Genomic DNA, 21,154 nt, shown 5'->3' with positions numbered 1-21,154 from the left:
GACAACTGGGTGCCTACTGGGGATCTCACCAAATGAGGGGCCGCTCAGGAAGCTGGAGCATGCCACAAATAGACCCACGCTATGGACATCAGAAAGAGTGGTTAGAAAGAGAAGGGGGACAACCTTCTATGGAGGGAGGAGTTTCAACGGACAGAAGCTAGAAAACTGTGGGCAGGACAGGAGGAATTCTCAGATGGCCAGCAATACCCCTGCCCCCCAGCTGTACACGCTCTGTGTAACCCCCTTCCCTTGAGGGGCAGACAGGACCTGTAAATGTGATGGATGGCATTCCTGTATTAGGAGACTAGTCTGTTGACTCTGAATTCATCCAAAAGGGATATCATCTTGGGTGGGCCTGACGCGATTAGGTGATCCCTTGAAAGATATGGTTTCAGATGGCCTCGAAGAAGCAATAAAGAACTATGACATGAGCTGCCTACAGGGGCCACGTGCCCCGAATCACAGGTGACCTCTAGGAGCCAAAAGTGGGCCAGGACCTACAGCCCACAAGGAAATTGGGGCCTGAGACCCCAACTGCAAGGAAGGGAATTCTGCCAATACCCATTGCATCTGGACAAGGATCCCGATCCTCAGATGACGTGCTGACTTCCCTGAGCACAGGAACAATCTATTCCTGGGCTGGACTCATGACCCACACAGACTGGGGCATAATATATGGGTATTGTTTGCAGCCACTGTTTGTTACGGAAGAAAAGAAAACACATACGATGGGTACAAATGTTTGTATCCTATCTCCAAATATTTACAGATATTCGACTTATGGTGGTGTTATGTCCCAATGAACCCATCATAAGTTGAAAATATCAGAAAGTCAAAAATGCATTTAATACATCTAACCTACAGAACATCACAGCTTAGCCGAGCCTACCGTAAATGTGCTCACACACGTGCATTAGCCTGACATTGGGCACAATCATCTCACAGAGGCCTTTTTTATAATAAAGCGTTGACTACCTCACGCCATCTACTGAATACGGCAAGTGACAAGCAGGTGCTTGTATGGGGATGGAATGGGTGTCAGGGTGCTGGTTCTTGGCTCCCGTGATGCTGGGGCTGACTGGGAGCTGCCCCTGGCCAGCCTCACGAGAGAGGACAGCATTGCATGTCCCTAGTCCAGGAAATGATCCAAATGCACAATGCCAAGTACAGTTTGTACTGAACACAGACTGCTTTAGCACCATAGTCAAATCAGAAGTGGAAAGATCCTAAGTTGAACCACCGTAAGTAGGGGACCATTTCTCTGTATGGAACCGCGGTTCTATGCCATCCACCATGATTAGCACATCCCTGGGCATCCGATAAAGGCCCAGGAGACACTGTCTGGATGGACTGACCTCAGAGCAGAAAGAACACAGGAAAGGTGTGGTGGGCTGGAAAAAAAAAAAAAAAAAGACCCCCAAGGATGTCCACGTCCTAATCCTCAGAACTTGTGACTATCTTACTTTAAGAAACAAAAGAGGGGGACTTTGTAGGTGTGTTTAGGTTAAGGACCCTGAGAATGGGAGAGGATCCTGGCTTACCCAGGCGGGCCCCATGTCAACACAAACGTTCTTATAAAAGGCAGATGATGGGGCAACAGGGTGGCACAGTTGGTTAAACGTCTGGCTCTTGATTTTGGCTCAAATCAGGATTTCATGGTTCATGAGACTGAGCCCTGAGCTGGGCTCTGCGCTGACAGTGTGGAGCCTGCTTGAGGTTCCCTCTCATTCTCTCTCTGCTCCTCTCCTGCTCGTCCTCTCTCTGTTTCTCAAAATAAACACTTAAACCACCAGGTTTGCAGTAATTTCTTACAGAAGCCCTAGAAAGTTAATACAGAAAAGAAGGGGAGAATATAAGGAAGGAGGGAGGCAGGGAGGAAATGAAGAAAAGAAGAAAGGAAGTTAGGGAGGGGGAAGGAGGGCAGGAGGTGAAGATAGCAATTATCTTCACTGCTCAGGAATTTCCAGGGCTAGAAGTATAGGAAATATGTCTGTTGAAAACAACAGTCCTAGGTTGCCTGGGTGGCTCAGTCGGTTAAGCATCTGACTCCTGATTTCGGCTCAGGTCATGATCCCACAGCTCGTGAGTTTGAGTCCCACATCAGGCTCTGTGCTGATGGTGTGGAGTTTGGGATTCTCTGTCTCCCAATCTCTCTGCCCCCCCCCCCACTCTCTTTCTCTCTGTAAACAAACAAACAAACAAACAACAAACTTAAAAAAACTAAAAATCAAAAATCAACAGTCCTTTACCACCGGTCAGCCTGAACATATGGTACAAGACACCTTTCTGCACTCCTGCTTTGTATCTGTCTCTGAATCTATAGTTACTTCAAAGTAAAATTAAAAAAAAAAAGGAAACCATACAACAGAACAAAGAGTAAGTTATGATTTCTGTATATCATCCCTAAGAAATTCTGGAAGGACACACACACACACACACACACACACACAAATTACAGTGCTTAGTACCAGTGATGGGATTAGGGTGTTTTTTCCCAATGCTTCCCTGATTTTAGATTTTTTTAAATATTAAACAAGTCTTGCTTTTATGACTACAAAGAAAACAAAGAGAAACACTTAAAATACAAACGGATGAGGAATGAGGGAAACTCATGACATCATGGAGAGACAAGGCTTAACACCCCCATGTTGTTCATGCCTATTTACACTGTATTCTAAGTTTGGCCCTCCCATCACCACCCATGAAGCAAGTATCTGGCGTTATAGTCATAACAGGAGTGGGCACTTCAAGCTCTGGGTTGGTTCCAACACCATCCAGCTTCCTGTTGTTCTATCAACTTCGAGAGGCCAGGAGACCATTCCCTTTGTGCCCCCCTACAATCCACTCCACTCCTGGGATGGGGTTGAAGTTAGAAAATATTTCTCATGGGGCGCCTGGGTGGCTCGGTCGGTTAAGCGTCCGACTTTGGCTCAGGTCATGATCTCACGGTCCGTGAGTTCGAGCCCCCCGCGTCAGGCTCTGTGCTGACAGCTCAGAGCCTAGAGTCTATTTCAGATTCTGTGTCTCCCTCTCTTTCTGCTCCTCCCCTGTTCATGCTCTGTCTCTGTCTCAAAAATAAATTTAAAAAAGTTAAAAAAAAAAAGAAGAAAATACTTGTCATGCATTGATTTGTGCAAAGCTCATGATGTTTAACAGCTATGTGCAACCTTGGACCTGCCCCAAGTTATCACATAAGTTATTCTTTCCAGCAAGTTAGAGAATAATTCTTCAGTTATGTGCAAGTTCACTTCTGTAGACTGATCCTTCTTTCGTTAAAGCTCCAATTTGGAATAAAATGTTGAAATAGTCTGAGTTCTAAATATCCCTGTCAAACACTACGTCTGTGGTATAGGGTGAAATCTTCAATTAGGGTTTGGTGTTTTCACCTCTATTTCAGAAGGCCTTTTTCTGACATCATTTAAATTAATTTTTTAATTATCGTTTTTTAAATTTTAGATGGGGGAAGGGGCAAAGAAAGAGAGACAGAGAATCTCAAACAGGCTCCCTTCTGTCAGCATAGAGCCCAATGTGGGGCTCGAACTCACAACCCTGGGACCACAACCTGAGCCAAAATCAAGAGTCGGATGTTCAACCAACCGAGCCACCCAGGCGCCCCTCTGACGTCATTTTAAAAAATTAACACACTTAAAATTATTATTTGTGAATTCAAGCAATAGCAAAGCTATAAATTCAGTCCTTCCTCTGCGTGAAAGTTTACAGAGAGAATCTGATTCAGTTGTTGAAGATAATCAGTATTGTGCACCCCTCCCCTTGTCAGTACAGCCTTGCTCCTTGTGCTGTGCACACATCATGCAAACGTTTGAACACACCGTGGATACAACGCACGTGTGCTAAGGGGAGATGAGCACAGTGTGTTAGCTGTTGTCTTCTTGATACAAATGTGGAGTCCTGAGTGATGCAGAAAAATCAGTCAGCACCTCTTAAAAATGTGTTTCCCTTACAAGAGAGAACAGGTGTCATTTTTAAGAAAATTCGTAAGCTCTCAAAATGGATGACAGGAAGAGAGTATCAATTTGCTTGCCAAAGCGAAGCGAATAAATGATTTTCCCTGATAACCACTGGGTCTGTGTGATCTATCAGATAATCAGTAAATTCACCACCCAATTTTTCAGCGAAACTTTGGTTAGCTCTTCCTTCAACTTAGGATGTAGATTTTATTCAACACAGGGGCACCAATGCCTTTTAGTCAATGCTCCTGGACTATGCTATTACTGTCACTAATTATCATTGTGATGGAAAGGAAAAGCTTTAATTATTGATAAATGGGACAAGATCTTTTTACGAAACTATTAGGATCTGGCAGTGGAAACGACCATTCGTATAGGTCAAAAATAACTTTCGGCAGTGTCCTATGGTGCAACATACACCACAGACAAAAATTAGTAAACGTCAACTCTGGAGCCAGAGTAAACTGGTTACTGCATCAGCAATAAAACGTCTCCTGTGTGGTTCTCAGGAAATTTCCTAACCGTTCTGGGTCTCAACTTTCTCACTGTCCAAGAGGGATACGGATATTGCTATTCTATAGACAGGATTATAGCAAATGAGAATTTTAAGCCTAAAACTTAAAAGGTTTTAAATTTAATTTTAAACATTAAGTTTTTAAAAATGCAGATGCATCGTAATCAGTGGCTTCTAAATACCACTTAAAAATCCAAAAAGGAAATGTTAATCGTCTACTAACCCAGTTGGACATAAGCAGTCAGAAAGAAGAGACTGGTTTTGGAGAGTGGCAAGCAGACATGGGAAGGATCGCTGAGAAAGGAACCAGGAGAGAGTGAAAACAGGGTGTGCACAGAGGGGCACGCCATCCTGAAATGAGGTCCACATGGCCAGGGACCTCTCCTGAGGGTCCCAACTGTCTGCAAGACAGGATTCCTCTCTGCAGAAAGCGGACGTTCCCAGATAACAGCTGCAGGTCACAGACGGAAAGGCCAGCTATCTGACAGGCGAGACCCAGAGTGAGTGTTCCCATTGGCACAATTTGCACAGATTCCACTCAGCTTTGCAGAACCTCCCTCTTCGCTATAAACAGGAGCAAAGGACCAGAATCCATTTGAAAGGAGTCCTTACCATGAAGGTCAGAAACAAAACCACCCAAACCAAAATCTTTCAATCATCCAGCAATCAATCAGTAGATAAACAAAAGGTGCTTTGGAAAAAGTACATTTAGAGAAGAAAACAGAAGTTTTGGAAAGGTAGCACCTGATCGATGATGAAATAATTCAGCTGGGTACAAGAATTGTAGAGCATCTCAAAGGAAAGTGGAATAAAGAGCAAGGTGGCTGAGAACAGCAGAGAAAATATGAAACAAGAATGTCATAAGCAGGCATCAAAGCAGAGGAAAAAAGAAAGAAAAAACATGCAGGGGCGGTGTGTGTAAATTCCAAAGCAGTAACACAAGACAGTTTCAGAAGTCAGGGATGTGAATGTCCATACTGAACAGAAGACAGTGTGTCCAGAGCCGTGACTGAAAACAGACCCGGGGGAAAAGCCCATGATCACTGAATCCTAGGGCACTGAGGGCAGAGGAAAGACCGTAAGTGCATGCGGAGGGGGGGACGGGTTACATCAAAAACATAACACGCAGTGTGGCTTTGCTGTTCCAACAGCCACACTGAAGAAGACAAAATCCCCAAACTCGCAGAATCCAAAGGCAAAACAATTTGCCACCTGGAGCTCCACGGCAGCCTCCAGGTGTGGGGGCCCAGGAACAGAGCCCGTGCACACGTCCTGCGCCAAGTGTTTGCAACTTGAGATCCACTATTTGGTCTAGGGAGAGAGCATTCACGCCCAATTGCCTGCATTTGTGGTTGTTACGCTCTCTTCACTGGCGTCCCCAAACGAGAGTGGATACGAGTGTCACAGTTATCTTGGGGGAACAAGTCAAACATGATTAATAATAATTGCAATAATTAAATCCCCATCTCTTCCCTTTTTTACCGTGAAATGTGGATGTTGGCGCTTAGGCAGCAAAAACCACTCTTTACTTCTCATGTAATTCAACTGGATGGGCGCTATGTCTCTGAGCACAAAATTTACCCTTCTTCACTAGGCTGCAGGGTCACGTACTTGCTCAAGACTCTGTCTTATGAGACCCAGCAGCATTCATGTGATTTTTCTAGCCCCATTTATTTCTTTTTCCTGTTTCCATGAGGACTGGGCACCTGGCAAGTCTAAGCCCACTCCCGTTACCTACAAAAACAGGCTCCAGACACGGTCTGGGAGAAGAATCTAGGGTGGAAAAGAGTGTGTGTGGCCACAAAGTAGCTCAAAGGAAATAGGTCATTATTACCCATCATGTCAGAATGGAGAAGGATGTGATAAGGAATTGGCTGAGAAAAAAGCGGGCTGGAAGACAGGAGGGGACAGAGTAACAATCATCACCCTAACTGAAAAATGTCACATGACGAACAAGAAATCAACTATAAGTTAATAGAAACATGAAAAGCATCTAATCTCATCAGGAATCAAAAATTAAAATTAACAGGCAAGGAAAATGCTCCTTTTGATCTACCAATTTGGCAAATATTGGGATGTGATGACACTGTGCCTTGACAACAGGAAGCGTAATGGGGACCCTTGCTCACTGGTTGCGGAAATGCAGACTCAGACAGACTTTCGGGAACATATCTGACAATGGAGATCAAGCATCTCAATGGCGTCACATTCTTTGAATCAGCACTTCTGTTTCTACAAATTTCTCTTATGAAAATACTGAGGGAGGCACGCATGCCATTCAAGAACACATTCCTATCAACCTCAGAAATGTGTGAAGGTACAAGCATGGGGGGAAGACAAATAAGTGACACAATAAAACATTACGCAGCCCTTAAAATTCTTGAGTTTTGAAGAATATCTTGTCACGAAAGAAAACTTTACAGTGTAACATTAGGGTGGAAAAGGCAGAGCTTGACATTAAACAAAGGCAGCATGATCACAAATTTTTAAAAAATGTTTATTTATTAATGTTGAGAGAGAGTGTGCACGAGCAGGAGAGGGGCAGAGAGAGACAGAGTGGGAGAGAGAGAATCTTAAGCAGGCTCCATGCTGTCAGTACAGAGTCTGGTGTTGGGCTCAAACTCACCAACTGTGAGATCGTGACCTGAACCGAAATCAAGAGTCAGACACTCAACTGACTGAGCCACCCAGGCGCCCCATGGCAGCATGATCACAATTAAAAAAACAAAACAAACAACTATTCATATTACTACATGGATACGTATGGTTTATGCATGTATTTACTTGTAGAGAAAAATGATAAAACTTCATTTATAATCAGTTTTGAGTGAGTGGGACCAAGCAGGGGTTTTTAGATAATTTTTAAATGTATTCTTGTGTTTATCAAAGCGTTCTACTTATTTTTATAATCAGAAAAAAAAAAAAAAAAGTCCACAGAGTGCAACTCAATCATACTGGCTTTGTGCCGATGGATATAATGTCACAATTAAATTTATAAAACACCTCAAATATGATAATTTGCACTAATGGGAGTAAAAAGACAATGAATCTATGCTTCCAGTAAGCCTGAAGAGACCCTAATTGAGACAACCTCAATGTGATGAGCTCTGATTTTTAAATCATGACGTTCTAAGGCTGTGCAGCTGGCCCTTGTCAGGCAAGATTCTCTTTTTAGAGAAATCTTTTTAAGTGCTTATTCTTTCCACACAAGCACATGGTAAATGCTTAATACACACTCACTGCAGAGAATTGAATTAACACAGATTTCGCATCTCTGGAGTTTTTCCCTTGTGGAAGAAAGTTCTGTTTGCAACAGCACCGCGTCTGAAATGCTGAAGGTCTAAAACCACAGGTCTAATATGCTTGTATCTGGCATAGCTTTGCAACCTTCGCCTGTCTTTGTCACCATCTTTTGGGTATGTGTTGCTGGGAAGAAAGAAAACCACCACCAAAGTGTCTAATGATGAGAGAGAGAGAGAGAGAGAGAGAGAGAGAGAAAAGGCACAGTGACTGTTTCATATTGAAGACACTGTGAGTTTGCAACCTGTGAAGCAACAGTCAGGACTCCACAGAACACCACAAGCCCGGAGCCTGGAGGCCTCACGTTCAGTCTCCAAACTCTTGTCTGCTCTCTTATTATGGCTGGTTCCATGGCCCCGCAGCCCATATGGCAGGATGAATAGCATCCACGTCAGTGTCCCAAGATAAGTGCACCAAACCTCCAGGACAGCTCCCTTAAGCTGGGGGGACCCCCACACCCCCGCAAACCACAAGGACCAGCAACTCGTGGGTAGATCACTACCGAGAAAAACGCATCCTCCCGCAGCACATCCAGAATGGACACAAGGATGGAATGTGACATCCATCCTTCCCAGGACGTGAAGAGGCTGATGCCTTCAGTCTGCAGCTATAAACAATGACTCAGTGAACCTTAACTCTGCCCGAAAATGTCTCCGTATGTGTGTATGAGAGAGAGAAAGAGAGAGAGAGAGAGAGAGAGAAAGAGAGAGAGAGAGAGAGAGGCTAAGTAGAAGACAAAACAGGTTTGGGTTTCTATGTTCAGAACATTCTTAAATTAGGAGTATCTTTGTTGTTGACTCAGAGCACTTCACCGCAAATGCGTCCCTTCTAGAACATTCTGAACACGGAAACCACAAAGGAGCGGCAGCAGAAATGGGGGTGCTAGGGGGAAAAGGAGCAAAGTGGTTGAGATGATGGAAGGCTAAGAGGTGCGGAGCTGCAGGTGTGTGCAGGTAACGGGCTGCAGACTCTTCTAGAACTTTTGTTCTTGGTGTGGGTCCATGGAAGCTCACACTACCAGACTCGGCACCAGGGAAATGCGCTCGCCAGGATGCTATGGATCCATTCTCGTTCTTGGAGAGTCATTGCCATCATTACGTAAAAACAAACAAACAAACAAAAACAAGTTTACCCCCCTTCCTCTCTCTCCCCATCTTTTCCCACCATTTTCCATGTTGGACCCAACAAACATCCAGAGACAGGAGGAGAAAGAAGGGAAGTCTGTTAATAACAGCAGTGAGACATGGATGGCCGACACGTTGCTTTTCTATACCACACATGCCATAAGATAACTCAAGATTTGAGAGTCTAGACTCACTGCATACAACTTGGACATTTCCTGCAAGTCTGGCAAAAAATTCTCTTGAGGGAGTTACCTCACGGCTCCTTCATGCTTTCCAATGTTATGAAAGAACGCTGATGAGAAAAAAACTGTTACTGAAATAATATTTTCAAATTAGTAACAAGAAAACAAGCCCTTGGAGACTAATCCACAGTTTTTGACCCTCCTAATGAAGATGACCCAGAATAATATTTGAAAGATCATTAGTATTCAAAAAAAAAAAAAAAAAAAGAAAGAAAAAAGAAAATTGAAGTTCACAAAGTTCTCTGATACTGGAAATGTGAACTCCATCTGAACAGGAAATCAAAATTGCTTTTAGTTATCGCTATGATGTTCAGCATTATTAAACATGCTTAACACACTTATCTTTACACTTGGATGGTAAGGTCATAAGCTAAGGACCTTAGGAGGAAATTTTCCATTTCTAGTAAAGCCAAATGTCCTTCCGAGGCAAATTTATTCTGCAGATGAGGTTTCCTACCCTCAGAATAACTAGTTTGACGCCTGTCTTACAAAACAAAGAACATAACTAATCAAGGAGATGACATCTGACCCACTCTTGGGAGTATACATTAACCATGCACCTGATCAAACCCTACCCTGAATATTAGATATTGAAATAAATAAACGTGACAGACAACTAAACCCAACCGGCTCCCCATTCATCCAGTACGAAACGTTACATAATTAAACACATTCAGCAAATCCCCCCAGAGTCTGGAAACAGACTGCAAAAATCTAAGGACTCCCACAGACTGACGTGTGGTTATAAAAAGGTAGAATTCAAAGACAGAATGCACATGTGAAGTTACAAAAGACAGATATTAGGAAACCATGATATTCGAGGGCAAATTTCCATTCTGCTGTCATATTCCGAGTTTATCTTGTTTTAATTTATTAATGTTTATTCATCTTTCAGAGAGAGCACAAGCAGAGAAGGGGCAGAGAGAGGGGGACAGAGGATCATGAGAAGGCTCTGTGCTGACAGCAGTAAGCCTGATGTGGGGCCACAACTCAGGAACCATGAGACCATGATCTGATCCACAGCGAGACGTTCAACCAACTGAGCCATCCAGGCACCACTCAGAGTTGATTTTACTAAACCAATGGATATAAAGTCATATAGGAGTACAGTACAGATTTAATGAAAAGATCTCAAGTGAAACAGTATAGGTAGAAATAGTATTACACAGACCGCTCGTCATTGACCGATTATTGTTTTAAAATTAGAGGGCTGTGCCTCTCCATTATAAAATCAATCTAATTATAAGCACTTTATTACTGTCTTTCAACATTTTATACGGACAGATGACAAAGAATGTGAAACTGAGGTATGGATTACTTCCTGACTTCAAATAATATCGTATTTCATACTTGAAACTGTATTGTAGTCGACTTTCTACGGAAGTCACTCCGAAAGTGGAGAGTTTAATAGCTTTTTATTATTTTTTTAGTGTTTATTTATTTTTAAAAAAAAATTTTTTTTTTTCAACGTTTTTTATTTATTTTGGGGACAGAGAGAGACAGAGCATGAACGGGGGAGGGGCAGAGAGAGAGGGAGACACAGAATCGGAAACAGGCTCCAGGCTCCGGGCCCTCAGCCCAGAGCCCGACGCGGGGCTGGAACTCACGGACCGCGAGATCGTGACCTGGCTGAAGTCGGACGCTTAACCGACTGCGCCACCCAGGCGCCCCAGTGTTTATTTATTTTTGAGAGAGAGAGAGTGAGCACGCACACGTGGGGCAGGGACAGAGAGAAAGGGAGACACAGAATCCAAAGCAGGCTCCAGGCTCTGAGCTGTGAGCACAGAACCCAACAGGGGGCTTGAACCCACAAACCATGAGATCATGGTCTGAGCCAAAGTCCAGCATTTAACCAACTGACCACCCAAGCGCCCCAGGAACTTTTCAAAGGCAAAGAAGACCATCACAACAGAACACCCCACATGCAGTGTAGATGAAGTGACTGCCACACTTCCTCACTGTCGTCAGCTACACAATGAAAGCACATGGGGTGCAACATGGCAGAAAATTCAGGGACCTTAATTTAAAATTTTGCCTCAAGAAAAAAGGCTACATGCTTCCTCCAGGAGTGATATGCGTTCACTCCTCTAAGGGATCCTGCCTAGGTTCGTAGGATATCATCTTTAACAGGTGTTAGCCTCTGTCATATTTGGCAAAGAGGAAGCTTGAACCGCCCCAGACCCAGTTAAAGACTCTTTTCTCCATTGGGGTAAGTTAGAGGCCAAACTGTATCGGAAAGGTGATGATTTTTTTGTTTTGTTTTGTTTTTTTTTGCAAGTAACCTTATTTGACTGAAATCCAAGGAACATAATTTAAAATGGATATGACATCAGAACTATCTTTTTTTTTTCTTTTTTAAAAAAGTTTATGTATTTGAGAGGGGGAGAGAGAGAGAGAGTGAGCTGGTGAGGGGCAGAGAGAGAGGGAGAGAGAGAATCCCGAGCAGGCTCCACACTGTCAGCACAGAGCCCAACGTGGGGTTGAACCCACAAACCGTGAGAGGATGACCTGAGCTAAAATCAAGAGTCAGATGCTCGACCACCTGAGCCACCCAGTCGTCCCAGAACCATCTTTTTTCACTCATGTCTTCAACAAGTAGTTATTTCCTAAACAGCAACAAGGCAGCCTGCAGCATCAACAACACGGCAGGGAGCATCGTGGGTTTCCTGCCCTCGGAGACCCTGCGATGTGTCTGCGGAGACAGACGTGACTCAAAGCATCGAGACCGTGCCATTGATCCCATCCGAGAGGGACTACTGCTCCACATGGGGCACGAGTGTCTGGAGTGGGGAGGGGGGACGTCACGTAGCTAGAGGGCCACCGCCAGAAGTTTGTTGGTCCGGGGGGGTGGGGGTGGGGTTGACCTTAGGAGGAAGAAACAAGCGCCTGACTCGAGAGCACTTTATAATGCAACGTGTCTGCAGAGCGCAGAGAGAGCAAGCGGGTGGAAGGGGCAGATCCCTGGGGAAGGCAAGGTCGGTAGGAGTCCCATCACGGACACCCTCCCTCCCAGCCCTGGTTCCAGAACCCTGTCCGCCCTGAGCCACTGGAGAGCTCCAACAGGGTCAGAGGCAGCATCACGTCTCGGTGTTGAGAAGGCACCTCTGACTGCTGATGGTGCACACAGACCATCAGGAGGCCGGCGTGATACACACGTGTGAGGGGGGATGGCTCGGCCCGACGTGTGGATGGACAGACAAGGGTCACCTCAGAAGCAATGCACAGAGATTGCTGATCTATTAGCATGAGAAGATTCTGCGTCTAAATGTCACGTCCTCCAAACTAATGCATGTGGCCCTGGTGTTGTGCTCACTCCCCGTGGCCAGACAGTAATGCTAATGGAACTGTGCCTAAGACACAGCTGAGGCCACGGATGGACCCACCTCGTCTTTTTTTTTAAGTGTATTTATTTATTTTGAGGTGGGGGGGGTGGAGGGGGAGCCACAGAGAGTGGGGGGACCAAGGATCTGAAGCAGGTTCTGTGCTGACAGCAGAAAGCCCGATGTGGGGTTCGAACTCACGAACCACGAGATCATGACCTACACCGAAGTCTGATGCGTAACCGACCAAGCCACCCAGGAGGCCACCGGAGGAGCCACCCGAGACCCATGTCGTATTTATGTAAATTATCACACATTTCTCGGCATCAGAGGTCCTCGGTTATAACACAGCACAGGAAGAGAAATCAGCACTTACCACTGTTGTGAGTCAAAGCATCTTCTGTCCATAAGAAAGTCCAACACATGTGGGGGCGCCTGGGTGGCTCAGTCAGTCGACCGTGCGACTTCGGCTCAGGTCGTGATCTCACAGTTTGTGGGTTCCAGCCCTGTGTGGGGCTGTGTGCTGAGTGCTCAGAGCCTGGAGCCTGCTTCGGATTCTGTGTCTCCCTCTCTCTCTGCTCACGCTCTGTCTCTCTCTCAAAAATAAATGAACATTAAACAAAACAAGTCCAACATATGTGAAAGTCAGTGTTGCTTTGCAGGAAGTGAGTAGAATCAAGTTGGACCACTCCCCCCAGGCTTGGAGAAGGTTCTGGGTCACAGCCTGAGGAGCCCTGACAGTTCCAACGGGAACGGTGTGCCCAGCACTGCATATGGGCTCTCACGTTTGACGTGTTTTCACTAGAATGGATGTAATGATTGCAACTTGAGTATTTGGCTGGAGACTGTCTGTAGATGTGTTCTAAAACTGGAGTGTTTTATTCCTCAGGTATTATGACATGTGCTTTTTAAAAATGTACGATAAAGTTTTGGCTCTAAATTCTGAAGCCAGACTGTGCTTACCAACAAGGAGCTGGATGGGCTCTGACCGTCCTGCTCTGGCGAAAGATGTACAGACCCTCAGCACCTGCCTAAACTCTGCCTCGGCAGACCATGCACCCACAAAGGCAGAACTGGAGGTATAAAGCGGACCAGTATGCATACACATCCTGAGCCAACTTCTGGGACGGAATGCACTAGCGATCAAGCTCCATGTGGATCCTGTCTGGGAAAAGGGGCGGGGCCCAGGAAGTTTGCAAGGTGGCACAAGAATTACCAAAGAGGGGCGCCTGGGGACTCAGTCTGGTGAGCATCCAACTTCAGCTCAGGTCATGATCTTGAGGTCCATGAGTTCGAGCCCCATGTCGGGCTCCCTGCTGACAGCTCAGAGCCTGGAGCCTGCTACGGATTCCGTGTCTCCCTCTCTCTCTGCCCCTCCCCCATTCTCACTCTGTCTCTGTGTCTCAAAAATACATAAACACTGGGGCACCTGGGTGGCAAGGTCACTTGAGCATCCGACTTCAGCTCAAGTCATGGTCTCACAGTTTGTGGGTTTGAGCCCCGCATCAGGGTTCACGCTGACAGCTCAGACCCTGCTTGAGATTCTCTCTCTCCCTCTGTCTCTTCCACTCTGTTTTCTCTCTCTCTCTCTCTCAAAATAAATTTTAAAAAACTTAAAAAACAAACTGGTCCTGTACAAAATTTTAAACACACCATCAGTGGAACCAAAATATCTCCAACAGGAGAAGGAAAATAAAACTTTATAACCTGTTTTCCCCCAAAGTCACTTTTGAAAACTTCCAAACTCACAGAACAGTCGAAAGCACACACACAAAGTTTAAAGCATGCACACGAATGCACGTATCCTACTTCACTTAGGTTTGCTGTCCCTATTTTGCCACAGCTGCTTGCTTTCTGTCTCTGTGTACCCGTGCGTGTACACACACACATACGTATGTGTATTTTTGTTCTACACCAGAAAATTAAGAAAGGATAAGAAATGTACTTGTATTCATCTCATGATGTTTCAAAGCAAGCTGCACAGAGGATAACTCTTGACCCTCTAGGAAGTTCCACGTGGGTGTCTCAGAATAAGGACACCTCCTCCATAAACACAACACCACAAGAACAACTGTGCGGACTAACACTGAGTCAATCAACTCACCGCCCAGACAGCCCCCAAATAATTGTACCACCTGCTTCTTCTTTCCCCCGTCCAGGACCCTCTCCACATTCAGGTACTGTCATCGTGTTTCTTCATCTTTTTATTATTTTTCTTTTTGAAAGTTTATTTATTTAGACAGAGAGCAAGTGCATGTGCTCGTGTCCATGAGTGGAGGAGAAGCAGAGAGAGACCGGAAGAGAGAGAGAATCCCAAGCAGGCTCTACACTGTCAGCACAGGGCTTGACACGGGTCTCGAGCGCCCGAACCGTGAGATCATGACCTGAGCCGAAATCAAGAGTCAGACGCTTCACTGACTGAGCCACCCAGGTGCCCCTCTTCATCTTCTTAAATCTGGAACTGTCCCTGACCTTTCTGTGCTTCCCATGACACTGATTATTTTGGAAGAATCCAGGTCAATTGTCCTTGACAACGTGCTACATTCTGTATTTGTCTGCTCGTTTCCTTGTGAACGGATTCCAGTTGAAAGCTTTTGGTAGGGACATTACACGGGTTATTTTCTGTTCTCGCTGCCTGCTATCAGGAGGAACGTGACACCAAAGTGCCCCGCTATCCATGATCCCTTGGTCAACGGTACAATCTCCAGATTGCTTTGTGTTCTCTCACAATGTGTCTGATAATGAACCTTCCCTCATTCATTATCTCTGAGACACAAAACACAATCAACATAATTTTTGGGGGGGTTGGGATTATCTTGACCCCAAAATGTGCTTGTTATCATGGGTGTTTGCTGCCACAAAATATCCTAAGGATTTACAATCCCCTTGAAAAATGCGTTCGTTATCATCAAAGGATTAAAAAAAATTACTATCCTAGTATATATTTAAACAGAATAAATCAAGAGATTGCTGGCAGTTCTTGTCAAGTAACAAGATGTGTCATAAAAAGGAAATTTTTTCAGTTTCATAGGCAAACTTTATTTTACTTTCAGTCAGCCTTTTTTTTGGAGGAGAAAACGGAGGAATATCTTATATAAAAGTATTTTCTTGATTATCACCAATCCACTTAGGGAGAGGGGAAAAGTTTAATATGCTGTACTCAAGAACCCTGAATTTAAATTGTGAAGTACATTAAAATACCCCATGAGGATGGCTTTATGTTGGTAAGACATAATGGATATTGTTATTAGGTATTTAGGAACAGATATTTTAGCCCCCACTGAAAGACTCCCACTTTACATCAGAACATTAAGGAAGAATAATGAATGCCATATTAGTTTATCATGAATTAATCATGAGCCTTTTCAGCTGCATACTTTTCATTAGCTTACTGAGTCTGTCAATTTTTTCTGAGCTCTTGTTGCTGGGTCCAAAGAATGTCAATGTCCCCTCTAGACTAAAATGACAAAAAAAAAAAAAAAAGTACTCAAAGTATTTCCCTGCAAAACATTCAGTTAGTTTCTAGGGGAATAAAAATAAAACTCTACTTAGCAGGTGCTTAAGGCTTTGAAAGCTATGTCAGAACTCCAAGCCAGCTCCTGCATTAACAATAAGTTTAGAAAATAAATTATTCTTTAAAACCCCCGAAAAGTCTGTGTCTGAACTGGAGAGAAGGAACAAACGAGCCTTTTAAGGAACAAATTACAGAAACCACAATAGAAAATAACTCTGTTAAGCTGCTAAGCATTAAGCACGAATATAAGCCAAGGATTTAAGCCTCCATGGACGTTTCCTGTGGTAGGAGAATCGTCTGCTCTGCGGTTTCAATTTAATAGAGAAAAAAAAAAAATCCTAAAACGTCTTTCTCTTTTTGTTCTCTTTAATTCTTATTCTACCGCAGATCCCTCAGAGTAAAAGACCGCTGAACATTCCACGAAGGAAGAAGAGAAGATGAAGCTGAAATGTCTTGCTGTACCGAACAAGCAGGGATTGTCCAGTTCTGCAGTGCTGATGCTCAGGGCTGGGTCTGAGTCCGCGGGGGTGTTGTCCTATGTGCTGTCAGCAGAACCTCTGACTTCCACCCACCAGATCCCAACAGCAAAGCTCCTCCAGAGTTACGACACCAAGAATGCCTCCAGATGTGTCGGATTGCCACCCCCGGGGGCAAAACCGGTCCACTGGAGAACTGCCTGCCTGTCATCAGCAATGCAATGGTCCAAACTGGAGTTCTGGAGATCTATTCAGGGCCTACTTGTGGGGAAGTAGGTTCTACTTACATAAATGGGTTAGAGAACAGCTTAGGGCAGAAAGCCGCCACCACGGGGCGAAAGTGCCCGAGGTGAGCTAGCAAGATATTGGACTGGGATCTAAAGTAACTTGTTGTATCACCTGCAGGAAATTACTTTCCCTCCGGTGCCAATATCCTTTGATCACAAACACCACTTGCCCACCCTACCTCCCCACCCCCACCCAGACTGTTTGCTAATATCTTGTGAGCTCAATCAATCCAGAGATGAAACCCGTTTGGGGCTCTTATCTCCTCCTGGACATTAGCTTCTGTCATATTCAATTCTGCGTCCGCCCTCTTCCTGGACAAGAGAGAACTCCAGACTCATAGTCGGCAACACCTCCCACCTTGGCTGGCAGCGTCATCCCAGTATTCACCATAGCTGTACCCCCCAAAACATCATCCTTCACTCTTCAGTCACCCTAGGAACCTGTCCTTGGCACCCCCATTTTACAAGAGGAGACCTGGGCACAGAGTCCTTAATCAGCTTCCTGAGAGAGCTGGGATCCGAATCCCAGGGACCTCTGACCCCACGACTCAGTTCCATCTTTGGGGGCCTTCCCACACCAATGTGAACCCGTATCTTCTTGGAAAGCATCTCCGTGCAGACTTCTCTGAGCCTGCTGCTACGGGGGACAAGGATGGGCTCTGATTGCCTCCCAGTGCCTATCTTGACATCATCATGGCAGAGTGTCATCAAGCTACACCCTCCGTGAGGTGCTCTTCCCTTCCCCCCTCCTCCTTCCCCTCCATCACGGGTATTTCTCCTATCAGTGCACACTGCCCTCTTTGGCGGTACCGCTTTTCTCCAAGAAAGCACGTGTGACCCCCGGATGCCGCCCTTTGGCAAATGTGACCTCTCGTGGGATAAGTCCCTTCTTCTTTTTTTTTTTTTTTTTAATTTTTTAGCGTTTATTTATTTTTGAGACAGAGACAGAGCATGAACAGGGGAGGGTCAGAGAGAGAGGGAGACACAGAATCCGAAACAGGCTCCAGGCTCTGAGCTGTCAGCACAGAGCCCGACGTGGGGCTCGAACTCACGGACCGCGAGATCATGACCTGAGCTGAAGTCGGACGCTTAGCCGACTGAGCCACCCAGGCGCCCCCAAGTCCCTTCTGAACAAAAGGGCCAGGTGTGCTCCACATTCCTGTTGCCCCCGGCATGTCAGACCCTCCACAACACCATTTTAAAGTCACCAGGTACTCAGGTATGATTTACCAATGCTCAGGGCGAGGCAAGCACTTTGTGAACAGGCAGTGATCCATTCGGAAGGAAGGGACGTATGCGGGCACCTCTTATACTCACCCTGTAGCAACGGAAGACCGTCTTGGGTAGTTGTCCTCAAGGATCTGAGCTTCCTGACAGCATCATGTGCGGGCACACTGATGTGAGGGGCCCTCAGCAGACACGGATGAGGGGCACCAGGCTCATCCTGTGAATTCATTCAGAGGAAGAAGAGTCAGACACTGAATGAGCACATGGTGAAAAACTGCAGGGGAACATGCTCTTTCCTGCAGGGAGGATCTCCCTTCCCACACGTTTCTTCTTTCCACTCTCTGCCCAAACTCTGGTTAGCTATACGTCACAGCTGACTAGCCACCACCTCAGAGAAGCCCCCCCCTGATTACCAATACAAAGCAAATAGATCCCTCCATGGTTCACTGTCATAGTATCTTGTTTCCCTTGAAGATCATTTATCACTATTTCCAATAACTTATATATGTGGTTTCTTTTTATTTGGTATCTGTCCGTCCCACAGCCTCTAAGGATCAAGACAGCAGAGGCCATTCATGTGCCGTAGTAAGCTGTCAATAAATATTTTCCAAATAGCACTTGGATTGCAAACTGCAGCTCGCAGGACTGTCCCCCACCTGTTTTTATAGTGAAACAAGAATGTTATTCACATTCTTAAATGGTTGAGAAAAGAATGTTTTGCACAACGTGAAGAGTATATTAAATTGACATTTCAGAGTCCACAACGAAAGGATATTAGAACACAGACACATGCATTCGCTTCCTTATAATCTGTGGCTGCTTCTGTGCTATGGCACAGAGTTTAGTAGCTGCACAAGAGATTGTCTGGCCTGCGATGCTGAAAATGTTCACTATCAGGCCTCGGTAGGAAAAGTTTTTCAACTTCTGGTATAGAATCCTACACTCTATGAAGATGACTTTGAATCTACTGAAGAACATACTTATTTTTTTGAGTTGAGGACATTTAGACAAAAACTACCATATGCCTTAAAACAATTCATGTATAAGTCTATCGTTCATGCTGTAAAATATGAAGTATCATCCCACTTGATACGTCATATGCATAAGAGATCACCACATTGGAGAAAAACCACTATTCTATAGATCTTCACACATATAGATCTTGCTTCACTGAAGTTAAGCCTCCAACAACAATTTTTCAGGTTCAATCAGTGTCCCAGAAATGTTATTTTTTTCCCCCCGAGATGGCATTTGAAACTGTAATCAATCTTCCTGCATCTTCCGGCATGGCATTTCATGTTGGATTCTTGTGGAAATGGGATGCTGTGCTGTCAACATTGATCCTTAACCTCCCACTGCTGGGATGACAGAACCACCACGCAGGGCCATCTCTTCCTCCGACTCTCCATGACATTATTTGGCGAGACAAAGATCATATGGATATGGATTTGAACAACTGGGTGACCCACCCCCCCCCCCACCCCTTGTGAAACAGGGAAGACGCAAGTCGGTGTTTTCCTTTCGGTTGCCCACCCCTTTTATTTACAGAAAATAGATGCTGAGACATCAGCACGGAAACCCTTTGACCCGTGTTTGATACTTTGTGCCTGCTATCCTCGGTGACTAATGAAGAAGAAGAAACACGTCAAAGGAGATTAAGTCACAATGCCTCTCACAGTGGTATTGCCACAAGAAACCCTACCTGCAGAAGGAAAACAGCACAGGAGAACCTAAAAGCCCATGGTCAGAGGACATTTCTCAAAACAGCAGTGGAGTTGTTCTTAGCCAGGAGTGATTTCAGCCCACAGGGGTCATTAGGCAGTATCTGGAGACATTTCCGGTTCTCATGATTGGGTGGGTTCTACTAGCATCTAGTGGGTAGAGTCCAGAGACGCTGTTAAATATCCTACAATGTGCAATACAGCCCCTACCACAGAGAATCATCCACCCAGCCCTCCACCACAAAGGATGAGATGATCTCAAGTGTCGAAGTTTAGAAACTGGAGGGCACTGGTCCAATAATCACTGAAGGGGTGTGATCACAAAGACAGGAAAATAAGGGACGTAGTTTGCTCCAACAATTATACACAGCAACAACATATGTACCAGTGATGGTTCCGCTATTACTCTGAAAAGTTATATGAACGTAAGTCTCTTGAGACACCACTATAATCCGAGTTCTAGTCACAGAACAAGAAGATTTAAGAGCAAGAGGTTACGGGTGCTGTATTATTGTGAACCTGTACGCTGACGAGTTGGTGGCTTCACAAATCATGATGCTTCATTACCCCTTCCTGTCTCTGTTTACCTACAATCGCCGTAACTGTCATTTACTTGGTCATCTGTCCATCACTCTCCTGCCCCTCCCCATTCAGTTGTATAAGACTGTGAACCACAACAGGGATCTCAGGATGGAATCAACGTCCACCATCCCTCTCCCTTGATTCTGAGATACAAGCCCTGGAAACCACAAAATTTTTGTAAACTTCTTATTGTATTTGGCAGCAGAAGCCAATGTGAACTGACTCGAGGCATCAGGTGGTATGTTAACCTGCCAGCCTCTGATACTGGCTAGTCCCAGGCAGCTCTGTGGTGACATCAGGCTTAACTGCACTGGGAAAACATCAACAAGAGCTCAAGACACCCTGTGAGTAGCAGTGAGAGGAAGGAGAAAAAACATTTGTCACCAGCAGTAGCCTAGAAGTGTGGTTATTAAAGAAGTCTGGTTGTGCCATGCCTCAGAAGGAGATGGCATGGGAAGACGGTAAAGAAATGGAAAGGCAGGTTGTGGAAATCTGGCTGATTGCTTTGCCAAAGGCTGATCAATCCTCCCAGTCTGTCCGGGACTGAGGAGTTCCAGTGTTCAGACTGAGACAGCCCTGGGCAAATGTGCATGAGCTGACAACCCTACCTGCTTGTATAGGCTAGCAGAAGATTCTGTAGAGTAGTAAACACCGAAAGCCAAGTGTGAATACCGAGAAAGTTGACTGGAAGACTTCAAGAAGCTATTGGAAATCCATAGTGAAAACCATCTTCTGAACATATAGGAGCAGAAGGTGGTGTTGAGGAATTGGTAAAGAGAAGAGCATTGGCGGATGCCATAGCATGGGCTCTGACATCAAGTGAGGACACAGGTTACCCTTCCCACCAGCTGCTGGTTGTGTCGATAACTGATGGCGCTC

The 21,154-nt window shown here is 45.1% G+C and overlaps 1 protein-coding gene across 1 annotated transcript in view; it reads right to left on the bottom strand.

Moving 5' to 3' along the window:
* Positions 1–19,079, bottom strand: part of STS (steroid sulfatase) — a 130,091-nt gene extending 111,012 nt beyond the window's left edge. The window contains exon 1 of the mRNA XM_049643357.1: positions 18,063–19,079. The gene's annotated coding sequence lies outside the window, so the exon portion shown is untranslated. The remainder of the gene's footprint in view (positions 1–18,062) is intronic.
* Positions 19,080–21,154: the final 2,075 nt, after the last annotated feature.

The sequence above is a fragment of the Panthera uncia genome, chromosome X, assembly GCF_023721935.1.
Source record: "Panthera uncia isolate 11264 chromosome X, Puncia_PCG_1.0, whole genome shotgun sequence".
Classification (NCBI taxonomy): Eukaryota; Metazoa; Chordata; class Mammalia; order Carnivora; family Felidae; genus Panthera; species Panthera uncia.
Note: the sequence above shows the minus strand (reverse complement) of the source record. Positions and strands in the feature narration are given on the sequence as shown.